The following is a 20,546-nucleotide window of genomic DNA, read 5'->3' as shown; positions in this document are numbered from 1 at the left end:
AAGCATCCCTAAATAACTGTGTGCTGGAGCTACTGCACAGTAACTCTAGGTACTGCGCATTTATTTAGTACTTTATTAAGGAAGTACTAAACTAAATGCACAGTATCTGAGGCTTATTAATGAACATGTAGACGTGCCCAGTGAGTTTAGTTTAGCAAGCAGGTACTCATCATGTTAATTGCTTCTGAAGTGCATTGCCAAGACAAGATGAGCTTCTCTTTTAGTCATACACAGCTCTCATTTATAAACTGATCCCTGGATATCCACTGTAGAGGACTGAACTGGTCAAATAAGCTGGATGTGTTCATCTAAGAAGATCCCTTGCTCTAATAATATCATGCCAATCATTCAAGGAGCAGAAAAGTACTATACAGGAAGTAGCCAACCAAGAAGAACCTTGATCCAAGACATTTCTTGCAAACAATGCTTATAAGGAAAAATTTGGACATAATGTGTTACTACTGGGGGGTTTTGTCATGGTATACACTTAGCTTACAGCTGGGCTTGCATTAAATCAAAAAGTCTGATGCATCAACTGATTTAAAGACTAATAAAGGATGCAAGGTTCTATTTTTTCTAGCCCACTGTGGAAACCTCTGAAATTGCTTCCAGGGCAAAGCCGGATTTTATGCTGACTAACCTGGCTGGAAGCAGATACAAAATCAGCATCTTTCTGTGCAGCAGAAGGTCACCGATTCTTTCCCAGTGAGTCATGCCCCAGCTAAGTCAACAGCCATGCAGGTTAATACTAGAAATAGCTTAAAGGAAGCAATAACATAAAAATAAAATTGACATGCTGTTACTTTCAAGAATGCACAATGAGTTCTTAATGATTCTCTGACAAATCAACAATAAGCTTCAAGAGAATATTTCTAACCGGAAAAAATGAACTGTCAGTTGAAATGAAGTGAATTTCACATTTCTCTGTGAAATGTTAACTTGCATAAAATAATTTGCTTATTTGCTGCTTTTCCACAAATGAAATACATGCATATTTGCTTTTGATTTACTAGTCTAATTTGCAGCCATAGTAACTGCCACTATCAGCTGTATTTATGCTCTCTCTTACTCATCACAAAAAAACTTATAATGCCAATGTTGCAGCTTTCTGCAATACAAGAGTCTTTTATTTAACGATGAAAGACCACTGACTAATAATACAGCCTGACATTTATTGCTATTTGTCTTAGAAAGAAATTCAATGCATAAACTTTAGTGAGATTGATCAATTCACATAGCTGGTGGAGAGATTTATACATTCAAAGTTTATCTATGTCCAACCTTTAGAGATATTATATTTTCTTCAGTATTTTTAAAACTGTACCTTAAACTATATTGTTTATAATTTATGGAAAAGCATATGATAAAGTTTTTAAAGCATTTTAATGGTGTTCACAGTACAGCTGATCTGGTGGAATATTCCTTTTTGAAGGTAGTCAAATACACATTATATAAATAAGTTTCTTGTTAACATGTGGTGCTGATGCAAGAAGAATATTTAATCTACTGTGATATTTACATGGAAAAATGTCTTAATGGTTCCCAGACTAGGATGAAAAGCTGCTGTGGCACCATCCATGTATTAGATAATGTCTTGGCACTTTCCCTGTTATACTGTTATAAATAAATATAATGATTAAAAGAGGGTGGTGTTTGGTGCATAAGGATGCATTCCAAATGTATCCATGTTTCCAGAACAGAAACTCCACCTACTGGTGGGAGGTTTTCTATGCAGACATCTGGTAGATAAGTGGAATTGGTAAATGATTTAGGATATGTTCCAATCCCATTGAAGTCAATAGGAGTCTTTCCACTGATTTTTAACAAGCCCTTGAATATGAATGTGTGTGGTTGGCATGTAAAGAAAAAAAACAACAACATGGTATGGAAAAACTGAATCATTTGAACATTAGGCAAGTTTGTATGCTAATTAAGTCTTATCTCAGAAAATTCTGCCCTTTTCTGAGACACTCTATTCTATGGTACACTAAATTTAGGACCTCATCTCTTTTGCAAGTTTAACTATTTGCCACCTTGTTTCATGCCCCATAAAAGTAAACAGATCAAGGTGCTTCTATTTTGAGAAAAAAAACCAGAAAAAATCAGAAACATCGAAGTCAGCATCAGATGTTAGATGGATTTAAACTGCTTGTAGGTAATAGCACCCATCCAGTAGAAATATTAAATGTTCACGAAGGAGAAGAAAAATAATACATGAGTGTATCTAATAAGAAATGAGGTAACATCTGAATGTATCCAATCCAAAAACTACTTGACACTTCTTATCCTGTTATCATCAGTCCTACCACTTCTTACTGTAAACTTAAGTCCCTCCTTCTTTTCAAGAGAATTGTTCACTGTCTCCAGGCCTAAGCCACCTGGATCTCCAAATCAGTGTCTCAATGGCTTCTAAGCCTCTCCTGCTGTATCTTTACCTACAAAACACTAATATGTTCTAGAAGGATTTCAGCACTTACCCAACTGTTACTGATAGGACACTGCCCTGATGAGCATATGCATGCTGCTGGCATGCATGGTACAAGATGAAACACAACGTGTTTGCGGTTCTGAAACTTTTACTTCATCCTATTGTAAGAGTTCTTGGCCTTTTGTGCTAAGCAGAAGATTTAATCTGATAGGGCTTTGAGAGCAGCAGGCTCTGTGAAGCATCATCTTCTCTGTGTCTGAAAAGTATATGTAGTGTGGTGGTGTGCTTGACAAGGCCTAGGAAAAGATGTTGGGAGAAAAAAAGAGAGAGCATGTTGTTTTGGGGGGACCTCAGCCAGGATAACAGACCCCTCATACTAGGTTGTGTCTAAACATGGCAAAACAGAGCCCAAACAGAAGACCCGCCATGTATTTTGATCAGAAATGAGCATTTTCAACACGAGTCTGTTTTTGGAAAGCATTTAAAAGATTTTTTTCTAGTTCCAATGTGAAATGAAGACAAATTTTGCAAAGTTTTCATGAAGTGGAATGATGCTCCCCTGCCCAGATCAAATTTTTGGGATGTGACAGTAGTTTAAAAGGTAAATTGCCTCATTGTGTATTTGTTCTAGATGTTTTTCTAAGATGGTATAAAACTGGCAGTGGAAGGGGATGAGAGAAGTAATTTCAGTCATGTAATGAGACTATTTCTTATTGATGTGTATAGTGGTACAAGTGGGTCAGTAATCCAATAGAGAAATAAATAGATCCAAACCCAATTAATATAATGACAGTTGCTAAAGTTGTGTTATTAGTATAATGAAAATGCTTTCCCTTGGCAGGGAATTCAGATTTGTATTCAGGAAGTCTAATACTATAAATGAAAAGCTTATTCTAGGAGATGCTTCTCTGTGGGCGTGTCTACATATGCAATCAATGCACCTGAATTTTCTGCACAGAAAATCAGGTGCATTAAACTGGGGCCCCACATACATCTGAATCTAAGCCCATTGGGAGCAAATTTGCTCCTGATGGGAGCAGTTCAGTCCAGGGCTGCTCCTGCCAACCTCCACCGCCATGTAGCATCCAGGGGGAGCTTCAGGCTCTCACAGGTGCCAGCCCCAGGCAGGCTGGTGATACAGGGACTGGTTCTGACCTCCACAGAGTGGGGGAGAGTTGTCGTACCTGTCAGGCAGCTGCCTCCCAGCCACGTGGAAATCAGGACCATCCTGATCTCCCTGTGGCTGGGAGATAGCATCCTGCCAAACCAGGACAGCTCTCCCCATCCCCTGTGGCCTTCTGCTGCCTAGGCTGACCAGAAGCAATTTGCTCCCTGTCAGCATCTACACATGCGCTCCAGCACATTTATTTAATGCACTGATTTCTAGTACCTGTACAAGAACTAGAAAATGGAGCATTAGAGTAATCAACTGTGTAGTAATTGCTGTGCACAGGTAGACAATGCTTTACTGTGCATTAGTTTAGTCTAAGACACAGTAAAGCATCTTGTGTAGATGCCCCAATTTTACAGGTAAAATCATCCTGCTTGGAAAACTTTCTGCATTACTGCCTCATATTACAATGAGAAGTTTAAAAATTGGTTTGAATATATTTTTTTTTTTTTACAATGATCAATATACTCCAGGTATTTAGAGGGTTTTTATTTCATATTACCATCTTTTTGCAGCTTGGCCCACATAACCCATATATCTTTTTATACTTTTTCCATTTTCTATCTATCCTTTAAAAATATGTAACCAAAACTATAAGAGTTTTGTTTTTATTCAAGCCATCCTGAGAGTGTGTTGACTGCAGCCAAGACTGGGGATTTCAGCTGAAATGTGCCAGTACTTCTGGTGGGACTTAAAGCTGGAGGTTCCTGGCTAGAAGGTCTTGCCCCTACCCCATCGTTGGGGTCAGAAAAGGGCAGACTATGGATCTTACCCCATGGTCAGATTGGTATGGACTGTGGAGGTTTTTGCCTTCATCTGTAGCAAATGACATGGCCCTCTTCCTGGGATCACTTATTAACAACTACTTATGTAAGCATGATATTGGCTGCCACAGTCCCCTTGCTTTACCTATAGCAGGTTAAGATGTTATGTCTTGTCCTATGTCAAGGTTGACGGTACTTGTAGTAAGAGGCCAGATTATAGATTCATAGTTTCATAGATGTTAGGGTCGGAAGGGACCTCAATAGATCATCGAGTCTGACCCCCTGCATAGGCAGGAAAGAGTGCTGGGTCTAGATGACCCCAGCTAGATGCTCATCTAACCTCCTCTTGAAGACCCCCAGGGTAGGGGAGAGCACCACCTCCCTTGGGAGCCCATTCCAGACCTTGGTCACTTGAACTGTGAAGAAGTTCTTCCTAATGTCCAATCTAAATCTGCTCTCTGCTAGCTTGTGGCCATTATTTCTTGTAACCCCCGGGGGCGCCTTGGTGAATAAATACTCACCAATTCCCTTCTGTGCCCCCGTGATGAACTTATAGGCAGCCACAAGGTTGCCTCTCAACCTTCTCTAGCGGAGGCTGAAAAGGTCCAGTTTCTCTAGTCTCTCCTCGTAGGGCTTGGTCTGCAGGCCCTTAACCTTATGAGTGGCCCTTCTCTGGACCCTCTCCAGGTGATCCGCATCTCTCTTGAAGTGCGGCGCCCAGAATTGCACGCAGTACTCCAACTGCGGTCTGACCAGCGCCCGATAGAGGGGAAGTATCACCTCCTTGGACCTATTCGTCATGCATCTGCTGATGCACGATAAAGTGCCATTGGCTTTTCTGATGGCTTCGTCACACTGCCAACTCATGTTCATCTTAGAGTCCACTAGGACTCCAAGATCCCTTTCCACTTCCATGCCACCCAGCAGGTCATTCCCTAGCCTGTAGGTGTGCTGGACATTTTTCCTTCCTAGGTGCAGCACTTTGCATTTCTCCTTGCTGAACTGCATTCTGTTGTTTTATGCCTACTTGTCCAACCTGTCCAGGTCTGCTTGCAGCTGTTCCCTGCCTTCCGGCATGTCCACTTCTCCCCATAGCTTTGTGTCATCTGCAAACTTGGACAGAGTACACTTCACTCCCTTGTCCAAGTCACTGATGAAGACATTAAAGAGTATCGGTCCAAGGACCGAGCCCTGCGGGACCCCACTGCCCACACCCTTCCAGGTCGAAGCCGACCCATCCACCACGACTCTCTGGGTGCGACCCTCCGGCCAATTCGCCACCCACCAGACTGTGTAGTCATCCAAGTCACAGCCTCTTAACTTGTTCACCAGTATGGGGTGGGATACCATATCGAAGGCCTTCCTGAAGTCTAAGTATACGACATCCACCCCTCCTGTGTCCAGGCGTTTCGTAACCTGGTCATAAAAAGAGACTAGATTGGTCAGGCACGATCTGCCTGCTATGAACCCGTGCTGGTTTCCCCTCAGCATAATTTGTCCTGCCGGGCTCTTGCATATGTGAGCCTTGATAATTTTTTCAAAGACTTTGCCAAGGATGGAGGTGAGACTGACTGGCCTATAGTTGCCCGGGTCCTCCTTCCTCCCCTTCTTGAAAATGGGGACCACATTGGCCCTTTTCCAGTCCTCTAGGACTTGGCCCGTGCGCCACAAGCGTTCAAATATTCCTGCCAGTGGCTCTGCAATGATGTCAGTCAGTGCCTTCAGCACCCTTGGATGGAGCTCATCCGGGCCTGCCGACTTAAAGGCATCCAGTTCTTCCAAGTGACTCTGCGCCATCTCAGGGTCTACGCATGGAAGTCTGGCGCCTTGCTGCTGCCTCTCTACAACCCCAGTGAGAGACTTGTTGTGCCCCTCGCTTAGGAACACTGAGGCAAAGAACTCGTTGAGTTCAGCCTTGTCCCCCCTGTCCATCACCAATTATGGATTTGTATAATATGGCTTGGATAGGGATGATCCTGCTGCAGGCAGGGGGTTACATTAAATGACTCCTGGAGGTCCCTACTTATCTATTGATTTCACCCAAACAGCTATTGCAAGATTTCATAAGGGCCTTTTCTGTTGTACCAAGGACTTAAATCAGGTCTGGAAGAGAGGTCTATAAAGGGTACCATGAAGATGGCTTGTCTTGTAACAGATTCATCCCTCAGCCCTTTCTTGTTTTGTGCTCTGTGAAATGGGGAGGGAGAATGCAGATATTTGATTCTCTTTTACATGTGGTTTAGTCAGCAGTCTCTTCCCTGGCTGTTTAATTTGGAACAGGTTTTAGAGATGCTCTGTGAAGTTCTATTAGGCAGCTTAGACAGTATTTAGTTAATCTATGAACTAGAGAGCCCAGAAGTATCCAGCAGAATCTAGTGGTAACTGATGAACAGCAGTGAGGCTGTTCCCTTTATATGCAGTACAATTCAGTCTTGTCTGTTTTCTAATTACTATAATGTATCCAGTTTCTGTTTGACAGAGATGGCAAACTGGTCTCCTGCCCACACACTTCTTTCACCCCTCCAACGTACCACAGACCCATTTGTGTCACCATAGTCATAAGCATTGGCAGGTGCAGAGACATGCACATTGCTCTTTTCCTCCACACTTATACTATCCCAAGCACCCATTCCAGTATCTAAATTCTCCTGGTACCCAGATCTGAAGCACACATCCTATCATTCAACCTGCAATCCTCCCTGGTAAGACTGACACAGCTCTGCCTCCACTCCTAGATCTGGCAAATCTTGCTTTAGGTCTTCTCTCTCTATGTGCAGCACTGACATAGGGAAGGAGACCAGTTGATGGATGTGGACATTTTCATACTTTCAATCAGCATAGGGTTAATCCTAATAAGAGCAGGGACTCAAATTGTCCCACAATGGAATGTTAGAGCTAGAAATATGGTCAGGCAATGCAATACATATGGATGACAAATTCAGTCCGACATGGATGTGTTATGAAAAAAAAGTCAGCTGCCTGGATACAAGTCCACCCTGTTTGAGATGAGAGGTGATATGAATTGGTCACTATCCAGCTTAAAGAGTATAGTTACACTTATGGATCAAGATGGGGCCTAAGCCTAAATGAGGCTGGACCACCAGCTGCCAGTCCTAGGAATGCATTAGCTATTTCATAAAGGAAACAGATCCAGATTGTTCATTTTACACATGTACTGACTGCATAAGGTTTCTGTAAGGGCAACACATTGAATAGCTCTTGCTATTGCTCAGCGCTTTCAATGTAAACTCAATTTAAATGTAAAGTTTAATTAGCTTTCAGTTCTACTTTTAGCCAGAATTGTGTGTTAATTAAAGGCCTGGAGCAAAGCTGTATTTAAAAGGCTCATAATTCTCCCAGTAGTGCTGGGGTGATGATCAGCTCTTCTGCAGGTGCTTTGGCCAGGCAGAAACAATTTTCTGTCACACTACTCAGAATTATTTTTTTCTAATATTCTCATACAAACTCTCACTTGATAATAGGTGTTTCTGCATAAGAGTATAGATAGATCCTCATGAAAGATATTTTATTGAAGTAGAGCAGGTTGTAATGTCCTTTGATTAACTCCCTTCTACCACTGCCTCCCATATCTAAGTACAGGGTGAATACAAAGTGAATATGCAATTACACATGTTATATCAAGTTTTAAAATGCAGTATTTATTCATTTTTTCCAGCTTGCTAGAATATTTTAGCTTATGATTCTCTGCTGAATATATTACTCCCATCCTTTAGGCAGAAGCAGAAAATTTGAAATTAAGCTAATATCGACTCTCTTTTTGACCTTCTGAGTTATGTGCAATTAATTAAATGCTGTACTGTAGCTCATGGACACATTTCTCTATGGATGCAATGGCAGTAGTGCCTGAAGCAAAGCCCAATGATGGAGTGCCCACTGGAGTTGAGAGAGACAGCGCTGCCAGGCAGAGTGATCCCTCATTGGCTGGTATTATCTGTCCATCTTTCCAGGCTGCCAATTCTCTTTCCTTTCCTGTGTGCTGGCTTTGGGTTTTTCTATTCCCACACCTCTTCTTATGGCTCCTCTCCAAAGTTGCCTGAACTGAAGCAAGAACTGGAAAGTGAATTTTCTAGTCTAACTTTAGCAATCTGATTGAAAACAGCATGTTTACTGAAGCCAGTGTGTTCAGCATCATGCAATTGCAAGCATATAATGCCATGGCAGCAAGCCTGTGTAACGATGCCACATATGGTTGTGACTGCCGTGTGATTTATGCAAGGTTTCATCTTCAGCTCCATAAACAGGAGCATTATTGAGATTATAGAACCCCCACCCTCCTCCCCCGTATGCTGGACTACTCAAAGGATGCATGTTGCAGGTGATCTGCCGCTGTAATGCTGGTCAAAGATGAGTGCTTCTTGCCTCTTTCTCCTACCGCTTCGTTTCCTTTTATTTATTTTCCTTCCTGCCTCTCTTTGACTAAGTTTAAACTAGTTCTGCAGCACCCTCAGGAATACTCCTCCTGAGCATGCCTTGCCCATGCCTTCCCAGAGTCAGCAGGTTGAATCTTCAAAGTGGCATTGCCATGTTATTTTCTGGTACAGCTTGAGCAGAGCAGAACCTGGTGGTGATAATTTGGTATCTAAATTCTTTCTGGTTATTTTTTAGGTGATTCTAGTTGTCACCAAAGAGCAGGAAGGTGCTTTCAGTGTGCTATCATACTGTGCACAAATGGGAAGTATGTTCATTAATGAGGACATGCTATTTCAATGCTTAGTTTGTGGAAGAGGGAGCTTAAACACAGCTTTTTAGGGGGCATAAGAAATACCATAACAACCCACAATAAAAATAGTCCTCAGGATCTGGATCCTTTTTGTGGCCTCTACCCATGCATTAATCCATTTCCATCAAACTTGATAGAGTAGGCAAGCTATCTTAACATTGGAACTGCAGTTTTTTTTTTTCCCTTTTGAAATAAACTTGTAAAGCAAACACAATTTATTAAAAAAACAACAAAACAACCATCTCCCTCCCCCCCCTGGAAATTAAGTTGATCATAACAATATAAAAAAGTAAAATCTGAAACTAGTTGCTTAGAACTTTAACTCTGGCAATTATTAAAGATACAAAATCAGTCCAATGAAAGAAAGCAAATTTCAGATGTGGAAATGTAGTTAACTCATGTCTCAGTTTAAATTTAAAACATAAACTGAAAACTCCAACTCACACCACGCATTACAGGGAAGGAGAATGACAAGAATGAAGGATCCCTAAGATTCTTCTCATCGATTCATTACAGAGCAGGAGACCAGTAGACAGAAGAGTAGCAAACTTTGTACAACAAACACATAAAAAACCCCAACAACCCAAGAGCTCTAAAGAGCATGTGTGTCTGCAAATCCCTGTGGGTTTAATTATGACCTTAGCTGTGTTGCCCAATAAGGAGGAAGTATTTTACCGTATCAACAGTAGATTGAATAGAAAGACAAGTCATCCTCTGCTAGGCCCTCCACAAAATGGTGTGTGGTGGAATGGAGTGGATGGCCCTTATGGCACTGGTGAGCACAGCTGAATTACTGTAGACTGGGAAGTAAGTTATATCTGAAGATGACCTAAAGCAGGGGTGCTCAACCCCCAGCTCACAGGCCAGATCTGGGTTGTGGAGCCATATGATCCTGCCCTCAGGGCTCCCCATGGGTCTGCAAATGTGGCAGCTGGGGAACACTGACAATTAACACTGCCATTGCTCCCCCACCACCAAACTTCCAAGCCCCATGCAGAGTGATTGAACCCTTGCTGGCCAATAGTGCACAGAGGGATTGGGCTCCGCATGGAGGGCTCAGGGCTATGGACTATATCTGGCCCACAGACAAACCTGGCACTGCTCATCCAGCCCACAGGGACAAAAAGGTGGGCAACACTGACCTAAAACAGTCCCCTTTGCTCACCATGGAACAAAGGGGTCTAAACTGTGACTGCTTTCTGGGGCAGCATAGATAAAAACATTACTTCTTAAGCTTGATAGCAGGGTGTCAATGCAGCCCCATATAAATACTTTCTCTGGACTGGGAATTTATTTCCTATGGAAGTCAATATATAATTTATAGTGTAAAAACACTTATAGCATGAGTACAAATGCCCTTGTTAAATGGTAGTTCCAATGGAGGGTTAAAGTGTTTCTTCTGGTGGTCAAGGTTCTTTGGGTGGATCGGATATCTTTTATTAGACCAACTTAATGGTCTAATAAAATAAATGGTCTTCTGGTAGTGACACTTGCTCTATGATCTTGAATACACCCATTGTTATTGATGTAGTCTTGTAGGTCTAGTTTCATGGTGGACGTCTTCATGATCTACTTGAAAGAAAGGTGAAGTTTGTGACAGCTCTGTATGGTAGGGTAGAAAGAATCAGCAAATCAGCCAGTATTTTTTTTAAAGTAAATTATTGAATGATGGGTACTTCTGCAAATATTCAGAATGGTAGCTTGAATGCAAATGAACTTGATAAGTGCAAGTCTAATTTTTAGAAATGACAGGACTATCAATTGGTTCCAAATTTTCTGTGTTTTTCATTCTAAAGTAATTGTCTTTCAACATTTCAGTAAAATGTTTGGGAAAGTTCAACACTTTCATTTTATTTTTTCCCCCTTTTAGTTCTTAAGTTTACTTTCTTTTATGAAACAGGAAAGGAATTTTTTTTTCCATACAAGGATTTCCAGATTGGCTCCGAGGAATAATCCTTCCCACCCAGAAATAGAATCCTGTTTCTGACTGCACCTCATTGTTTCCAAGAAAGCAGTGAATTTCCCATATGCCTTATAATGGGTAGTGTCAGGCTATGTGCTTGCCTTATGGCTGCCGCCACAGACCACTGCTCCCCTACAGTAGGGAAGAGAAGAAAGGATGTGGCTGCTAATGTCAGTGGGGGAATGTGGGGAGGGTGAGAAGAAAAGAGGTTAACTCCAGTATAAAGCACCTGCTGTAGGGAAGGGAGAGCTGCTGAGGGGATCAGCTGCACAGCATAAGGTGAGGATGGGAACACACTGGGCCAAACTGCAAGCCAAACCCAGTTACTCTGTGAGTTCGCTAACCCAGTTTCTTTTAATTTACTTAGCAACAATATATAGACTTAAATTACAACTTAGCTTTACTTTAGACTCAGATAAAGGCCAGTTCCAGTCTGGTCTTGGAGGCACCTAACTGGGATTTAGGCATCTAAGTTCATAGATTCATAGATTCATAGATGTTAGGGTCGGAAGGGACCTCAATAGATCATCGAGTCCGACCCCCTGCATAAGCAGGAAAGAGGGCTGGGTCTAGATGACCCCAGCTAGATGCTCATCTAACCTCCTCTTGAAGACCCCCAGGGTAGGGGAGAGCACCACCTCCCTTGGGAGCCCATTCCAGACCTTGGCCACTCTAACTGTGAAGAAATTCTTCCTAATGTCCAGTCTAAATCTGCTCTCTGCTAGCTTGTGGCCATTGTTTCTTGTAACCCCCCGGGGGCGCCTTGGTGAATAAAACCTCACCAATTCCCTTCTGTGCCCCCGTGATGAACTTATAGGCAGCCACAAGGTTGCCTCTCAACCTTCTCTTGCGGAGGCTGAAAAGGTCCAGTTTCTCTAGTCTCTCCTCGTAGGGCTTGGTCTGCAGGCCCTTGACCATACAAGTTGCCCTTCTCTGGACCCTCTCCAGGTTATCCGCATCCTTTTTGAAGTGTGGCACCCAGAATTGCACGCAGTACTCCAACTGCGGTCTGACCAGCGCCCTATAGAGAGGAAGTATCACCTCCTTGGACCTATTCGTCATGCATCTGCTGATGCACGATAAAGTGCCACTGGCTTTTCTGATGGCTTCGTCACACTGCCGGCTCATGTTCATCTTGGAGTCCACTAGGACTCCAAGATCCCTTTCCACCTCTGTGCCACCCAGCAGGTCATTCCCTAGGCTGTAGGTGTGCTGGACATTTTACCTCCCTAGGTGCAGCACTTTGCATTTCTCCTTGTTGAACTGCATCCTGTTGTTTTCTGCCCACTTGTCCAGCCTATCCAGGTCTGCCTGCAGCTGTTCCCTGCCCTCCGGCGTGTCCACTTCTCCCCATAGCTTTGTGTCATCTGCAAACTTGGACAGAGTACATTTGACTCCCTCGTCCAAGTCGCTGATGAAGACATTAAAGAGTATCGGTCCAAGGACCGAGCCCTGCAGGACCCCACTGCCCACACCCTTCCAGGTTGAGACCGACCCATCTACCATGACTCTTTCCAAAGAGGTATCCAATTTGGTCCAATTCCACATGCCACAGACTTCAGGAATTCAGAAGGCGCACACAGTGCAGTTTGATCACCTCAATACCCACATCCCTTGGGGATAGATGTGCGGGGGGGGGGGGAGGCGGGGCGTGGATGGAAAGGGGGAGCTCTCAATCTAGTCTCTTTGATCTGCTTAGTGGATAAAACGGAAGAGATCCAAGAAGTTATCCTTTCACTGGAGCTTGGGAGGGGTGAATTATCTTTGTTTTCATAGAACTGATTGAATAGTGCCTTATTCCTTATTCTAGTCATATGACTAGAATTCTTCCAGAACTAGAATAATATGATGGTAAACCCTATAATGTCTACATCTATTTGTGAAAATTAGAGTATGTCTATTGTTCACAAATGAATGAAAGCCACACAGACATCAGGTTCTAAGCAACCAAAACTGGGAGTCCTGGCAATTATATCTTTACATTCACAATACCAAGAAGGATGCATATTTGCAAACACGGCTTTTTGCCACATTAGTGCTTTTCTCAATCTGACTATCTGCCTCATCTTGACCTTGCCATACATAACCATTTTGCTAATGACCCATTATAGAGTGTATGCTAAGTAAAATGGAACTTTCCAAATAATTTCTTTTGGCATCAAGGTGTTTTTATTTTCATGGGACAATGTAATAATCCCTCTGTTCTAATGCTTGCTATGTAGCACATGGGTTAGAGATTAGAATAGGTTCATTTCTAACTATAGGCTTAGAAGGAAGAACATTTTTTTTAAAGAAATCCAGGCAAAGATACAAATATTTGATAAATGTTAAGAATTGCCTTCAGAAATACAATAATTACCTTGATTTAGCTGATAGTTAATTAACTTAGAGGGAAAAAAACACCACATCTCTAGTGATGACCTTGTGAAAGCTCACAAACAACAGTCATATATCCTATGTCCTCAGTGCAAAACTAAATGTGTGTTTTCATCATGACAAGTAAGGGTCTTGTTGCACATAAATTTTAGGTAGCTCCTGGAGCTTTTAACCCCTGGATTCTCCACACATTAACACCTGAAACTAGTTTTAAGCACACGTTAAGCATCTTAACATTATGGCACTCCAGGGCAGGTTGATCTCTGATCTGTGTACCCAGTTTGTGTTCCATTAATATATGGCACTCCATACAGATGAGCCACCCAAGTTGCAGTCTTTCAGCATCCCAGGATAAAGTGTCCCCTCTCCCACCCTCCCATTCTGTCTGGACAAACATTCCCCCTCCTGAACTAGCGTGCTGTTCTGGCACTGAGCCAATTCCCCCTGGGGTGTGATCTTCCCACCCCCAGGAGTGCAACTCCATGCAAACAGCTTGCAGAGCACATGCCAGCTAGTCAGGTTGTAGGGGACAGACAGGTCTAGGAGTGGGGCCTAAGAGTGGTGGGGGAGAACAAAGTAGGCTGCTGGATAGGGTCCCCAGGAGCTGGGGCTTCTTTCCTCAGGCAGGGGCAGTAGCTCCCCCAAAATAGTCTTCCCCCACCATTCGCACCACCCATCCATCCCAGGAAGCACTACCAGCACCCTCACAACCCAGTTCCAAATTCCAATTTATTAAAACATAAAACCTTTAAATTACTTCTTTATTTCTTTTAATTTTTTTCTGTACTTCTTTTTATTTTTCCTTTCAGTGGCTGACTTCCTTCATTTTGCTACCCTTCCCCCACCCCAATTTCCTTTCCTTTCCCTTTCCATTTCATTGCCCATGCCCATTCCACTAACTCTCTGTCTCCCAGTTTCATGTTCCCATCCCCCTCCTGCCCCTGTCTCATATACCCCCACCTAAAGCAGAGATAGAAGCCTGTCCAGGTTCACCAGCCCTGTTGTGGCAACTCACAGCGGTAGCTGTTAGTCGGGCCCCTGCTCACCAGTCCTCTGGTGGCAGGTGACAGCTGTGCAGATGGCGGGCAGTTAGAGAAGGTTTTCAGCCTTAAGGTGTGACTCCTTCAAACTTGAGCTAGCATTAACACTGAATAGCTCAAAGTGAAACATGTAACAAGACCCTAACTCAAGTTAGTTATCACAGTGTAAAATCTTAATCAACATAAGACACAGATAGTTGTTTTTCATATTTATTAATGTAACTAATAAAGGTAAACCTTATGGTGGGGCAATATAGTGTGCGTTAATTAGTTATACTGAGGTAAAAGCCACTTGTGCCTTGTCTTCACTGGGATTTCATTTGTTGAGTTGGTTATTTCATTGGCCCCAGTAGATATTACATTTATACCATGATTAACCAGTACTAACATGGCCACAAATAAATGCAATTAATGGTTTGTTAAAAAAGGAATAAGCCACAAAGTTATTACACAGAAAAGGTGGGCATAGCAGAGTTAAAGGCTCTGATGCACACTTGTTGTTAGGAGAAGCAGCTGATTGGGGCTCCCAGGCATGGGGTGTATTAGAGTCAAAGGCTCTACTGCACCCCTGAGGCTGGGAACTGCAGTCAGCTGATCTGTGCTCCCAGCCTTGGGGGTGCACGAGAGCCCTTGACACTGATATGTTCCTGAGGCTGGAAGCAGGGATCAGCTAACTGGCTTCAGAGGGCATCTATACACTTGATGGAGCTCTGCTCTGACATGTGCTAATTAACATGTGTTGGAGCAGACTTTATTAACAGTCTGCTAGGAGTCTGCTAGAGTGTGCTAATTATCGCATTCCAGCAGCCTCCGCATCACATGTATTTAGCATCCCTGCATTTCAAAATGGCAGCGGGAGCACTTTAACTAAAGCTCATCGAATGCTCTCAGAGTCGCTCTAATTAAAGCCCCCCCTGCACCCCCTGCCCCTCTAGCCAGGAGCACACATATAGACACCCATGATTGCCAGTGCAGGGGTAGCTTGGAATCATGATTCCAGGCTCCCCCTGTACCAGCAATACGGTGTAATCAGGATCTAATCCCCAATCCCACAGTTGTGCCTCCTGCCATGCACACACTACATGCATCAGATCCTGTCAGTTGAATGTGTGTCAGGGATCATGGTAAAAGCTTCTCTTTTATCACAGGGATATCTACAGAAACATTTCTACTTTATATCTAATATGGTAATAGAGTACTGTACTGTGCTTTTTCTTGACTTAAAACATACTAAAATATATTAAACATATGTTTGAGATACACATTCATAAACTGGATATTTTCAGTCTGAATCATTTAATATGTGGAGCATATTGATTTTTTGATTTATTTGTATATTTTTAACACAACTCACTAACCTTCTAATTTATCCTTATATATCTGTAAAGCTGTCATCTTTTTAATCATGAAGAAAATTAGTAGACTATTTCCCCAAAGTATAAATAGGCACTGGCAATTTAAATATATAATTCTGGTAAGTTTTATAATGACTTAAAAGTTTTATTTGCTATGTGCTGTACTTCAAGAACTATGCAACTTTTGCCACTTGGAAAGAATATATGTAGTGATGGATGAGCATATAGGCATCGTATTATAGCATGCATTGTCTGGCTCCTATCTACCTCACTAGTGAATTATCACCAAATATCACACCATTCCTAATATAGGCATACTAAAGAAAGGAGACAGTCCACTAGGTAGAGAATTAATCTGGGAAATGTTGGACCCTGGTTTGCCTTGCTCTGCTAGAGGAGCCTTGTCTGACTTTGGGCAAGTGGCTTAGTTTCTCTGTGCCTCATTTCCTTGTTGTCAAATGAGGATACTATACTCCTTCCTCAGAGTGCTGTTGGGAAGATAAATGCATTTAGGAGCCCAGGTGATCTGATGACAGGGGCAGTGTACCTTAGGTAGATGTTACTGATGGGGAAAATCAGATTCTCCTCCACTCTGCATTTTGCACATTTACATTAGTCCAGGGTGACCCCATTGTGGTTGAGTAGCTTCTTAGCATCTATTTACATTCATTTGTGACAGCTATAATTTATTATACAAAATAGAGACGGGACTGAATCAGACCTGTAAAGCTCCTCAGGGTGACACAGGCATTCAGCTCAGAATTGAGAACAGAACCCAGTCCTGTACCTTAAATGGATCACACTGCCTTTCTCAAGGTGCTTTTTTCTTATATTGATTTTTATTCTCCATAGATTCCGCATTGTGACATTATCGCTGTGGATTACTGAGAGACAGATTCTGAAGCATGAAAAGCCTCCACACAGTTTCATCACTCAGTATGAAGAACCCAAAGAAAAGAGCAGGACAAGGAAAGCAAACTAAAGGAATCGTGTTTAGCCTTGTTTGAGGCTGCACCATTCTGTGGGCCAGATCCTCAGCTGATATCATTCTGCACAACTTCTCCAGCTTTCATGGAGCTGTGCCAATATATTCTAGCTAAGAATCTGGCTCTGTCTGACATGCCAGGATGGGTTGTTCTGCATGAGCAAAGTCATATACTGTGGGCAGCGTAGTCTTAACTATGTTGTGTCTATACAGAACATGATACTCCTAGACTGCATATGAAAACAATGTTCCACAGTGGTGATATTTACAGTTTTCTGTTGGTTTTCATTAATATGCACTTTTATCTATGATTAATTCACTTCAGTTCACAGACACTAAAATCACTGCTCTAATGCAAAGTAATCTTACTGGTGACAGAATCTCAGACACAAATTTAAAGCAAACACATGCATATGAACTACTAGAAGTCAATTTTCCTCTCATGCTAGCCATACAAATGTCTAATTTCTCTTTGTTCACTCAGTTGCACTGAAAATTCTTTGGCATAGCATAATGTCATCTTTAGATACATCAGAGTCTTTGAGAGAAATGCCTGGAAAATTAGTTCCTGGACATTATATGAAATCTTGCTAACAGCTGCATTTTTCCATCAGAAATGGTTTCAAAGGCTACATAAAAAAACAAAGCCAATTGAGGCAAAGTTTAAGTGAGAAAACATGTGTGCAACATTCAGCCAAGAAAAGAGAACAGTCTCACATTCTTCAAGGAAAAACAGAATGTTTCCCTGCAAAATGCTTTAAGAAAAAAATTAGCACTGGGCCAGATTCTCAGCTGATGTTTGTGCCTGCAGATACACCAAAGTCAATGGAGCTACATCCATTTAGGATCTGGCCTGTTTTTAGACTTCTAATTTATAAACGAGGTGTTTGTACCTTGAAATGTACTATTTAGTACTGCCTGCTGCTACCTTCTTGGCTGTATACACAACACTGCGAATTTAAAGAGTTAAGAATATAAAGTAAAAGGAAGATTATAAAGACTTTTATGACTGGCAAAATTAATAATGGAGTCGTGCCTTTTGTTTCAGCTTTGTGATATCTAAAGAAGGCCTGAAAGATATTTTTGTTTGTTCGTTTGTTTTAAATCTCCTTCTTTTCTGCCTGGAATTCTGTAGACAGCTGGAAAACTAGGATTACAATAACATCATAAAAGACTAAACCTGGAGCAATTCAGAGGGGAAGGATATGTTGATCAAACACTGAATTGTTTCGTGCCAGTGGGTTAGCACAGGGTATAAATCAGCTAAGAATTTGGCCCAGAGACTAGACAGGGAAAGATTTTGAAAACATGGATTCTTTTTAACATGTGCAGCTTACAAGGCTCAAATGCTGTAATTTAGCATTGCTTCTTTGTTTTGTTGTATTAGGAAAAATCTCTTTTCACCTGCTTTTATCTGTGTGAAAGTAGAGTTTGTTCCAGAGAAATGACAAGATTGTCATTTTAATGATCATCCCTTGGGTTAGATATAAATGTAACAATAATACAACCAGTCCACCAGAGCCGGCCTTAGGGAAAATGGCACTCTGGAAGAACTTGTATTTTGGTGTCCCCACACCTCCTGCCCCAACCTGCCCTAGGGGTCACTCTAATCTGAGCTGGGTCATCAAGTCTCGTTTCCTTCCTCTGCCAGTTCTCATGGCCCCACTGAGCAGGGAGAGAGTATTGCTCTCTCCCTGCTGCTTTCTGCCCCCATGACCCAGAGATGGAGATGGGCTGCCAGGAGCCTGAGCTGCAGGGAGACATGGCTGAAGGGGAACTAGCATGGGGGGTGGGCCACAGGGCCTAGTGTGGACAGTACCAGTGCCCCCCTGCTGCTATGGCTGCTGGTGGCATTGGCAGCCCAAGATAAACAGGGCAGGGGCTCCCAGCACCAGTCCCCACTCTGTTCCTTGCCTGCCATGTCCACCAGCATCAGCACTAGCACCACTAGCAATAGCAGCCCTGGAGCCCTGTGCCCATTTCCCCGCAGCGAGCAGGGACCAGAGCTGGGCAGGAAGGGGTCCTGGGCCTGGGCAGGTGCTGCACCGATCAGCATGGCCCATTCCCACCCTCTGGGTTAGGGCCTCCTATGGGCAGGGGCCAAATAAGTTGTACTGATGCCCCTACCCATGGCATCACTACAGGGACCTTGCTGGGACAGGGACTTCTGGCTTCACAGTTGCTCCCTTCCTGGCCACCAGCCCATGCCAAGCTCCTTCTGAACAGCAGCTGGAGGCAGGGGGGTGGGGATTGGCTGAGGCAGGCAGGGTGGTACCTGCCTGACCATGGCACCCTAAACAGTTACTCCATTTGCCCACCTGTAAGACCAGCTCTGCAGTCTATCAATAGGTGGCTTGCACAAGGATCAAAAGTTTGGCCTTCTTGTTGTAACTAGATTTTAGCAAAAAAAACAAACAAACAAACAAAAAAAAGGTTTCTGTACTTTTATTTATTTATTTTTGCATCTGTCTAGGAAAATAATTTGAGATGGTTAAATGGGAAAAAAAATGATGGGCAACTTTATATTTACTTTCCAGAATTTTGAAATTTGTTATTTATTTTAAATTGCAAAATGTTAACCAGTAATATTTTGGGAGGCAAACAAACAATAGCAAATTCTCTTGAACTGATTTTTAAAGGACAATTTTATAAGAAAATTGAAACATTTTAATTAGGGCTCAAAAATATGTTTCCCCGCTTGAAGATTGGGATTCTTTTATTGCCCTTTTTCTTCCTCTACATTCTCTTTTCTGTGTTTCTCCTCTATCTCCTCGGTATAGTACTTCCTTCTGCATTTCCTTTGTTGAAGAATTCCTAACCTACATAGCCTCAGACCATTCTCTCTGACAAAATGAATAGCAATTAAGCAAATACTAAAATGTCATCATCAAGCTTTAGGGTTGTAGCATGAGTGGGACAGGAACTGGGATTTCTATCTCCTGAGTAATTTCACAATTCCCATTCTTTTTTCCATTTGATTCAAAAACCAAAACTGCTTGTTTTCTATTTGTTTTGTTACATGTGAAGTTAAACCTCAAAGGGTATTTTCTCCCCATCTCCTCTTCTCCTCTTTCCTTTTTTTCCCTGGGAAGAAATATATTCTACATTGAACAAGTTGAAGTTTTAAGAAATATTTCTTCCATCTCCCTGCCTGTTAGGTTGCCTTAGAGCTGGGACCCTGGAGATCCTGGTTCAGGAGCCAAGTGCTGGGGTTCCCAGGACTTCTAGGCTCCTTAGTTTTTTGGCAGCTCTCCTGGTGGGTTGCCTAAGAGCCTGGAAATCCTGAGAGCAGAAGCTCCATAGCAGTTCACTGACAGAGGTGCTAGGAAGTTGGGACCCTTGAAGTCAAGATCCAAGTGCTTCCTAACTAACATTTCTTTGTTCCTCAGTAGCTCATCTGATGTGTTTTCTAGGAAACATACAGTAGTGGGAAATCCTGGGAGTCCAAGATCCTTCATAAAGGTAGATAAGGGAAGTAAGGACTTTTTCATTGGAAATTTGCCTTGTTTCCCTCAACACTGGCTGATAAAAACAAAAACTGGGTTAAAGGCTTGAATCTGCCTAACACTTGTTCTCTAGCCAGGTATTCCTACAGCCCTACAAGACTCTTAGATTCAGTACGGCTCTCCAAATGCAGTAGCATTTTCTTCCAGGTGGTAAGGATACTATGGAGTCACACCTGCAGGCAATTCAGGCTGATGTTTTTTCCTCCCATCTGACTGC

Source organism: Alligator mississippiensis, chromosome 4 (genome assembly GCF_030867095.1).
Source record: "Alligator mississippiensis isolate rAllMis1 chromosome 4, rAllMis1, whole genome shotgun sequence".
NCBI lineage: Eukaryota > Metazoa > Chordata > Crocodylia > Alligatoridae > Alligator > Alligator mississippiensis.
This window is presented reverse-complemented; position numbering follows the sequence as displayed.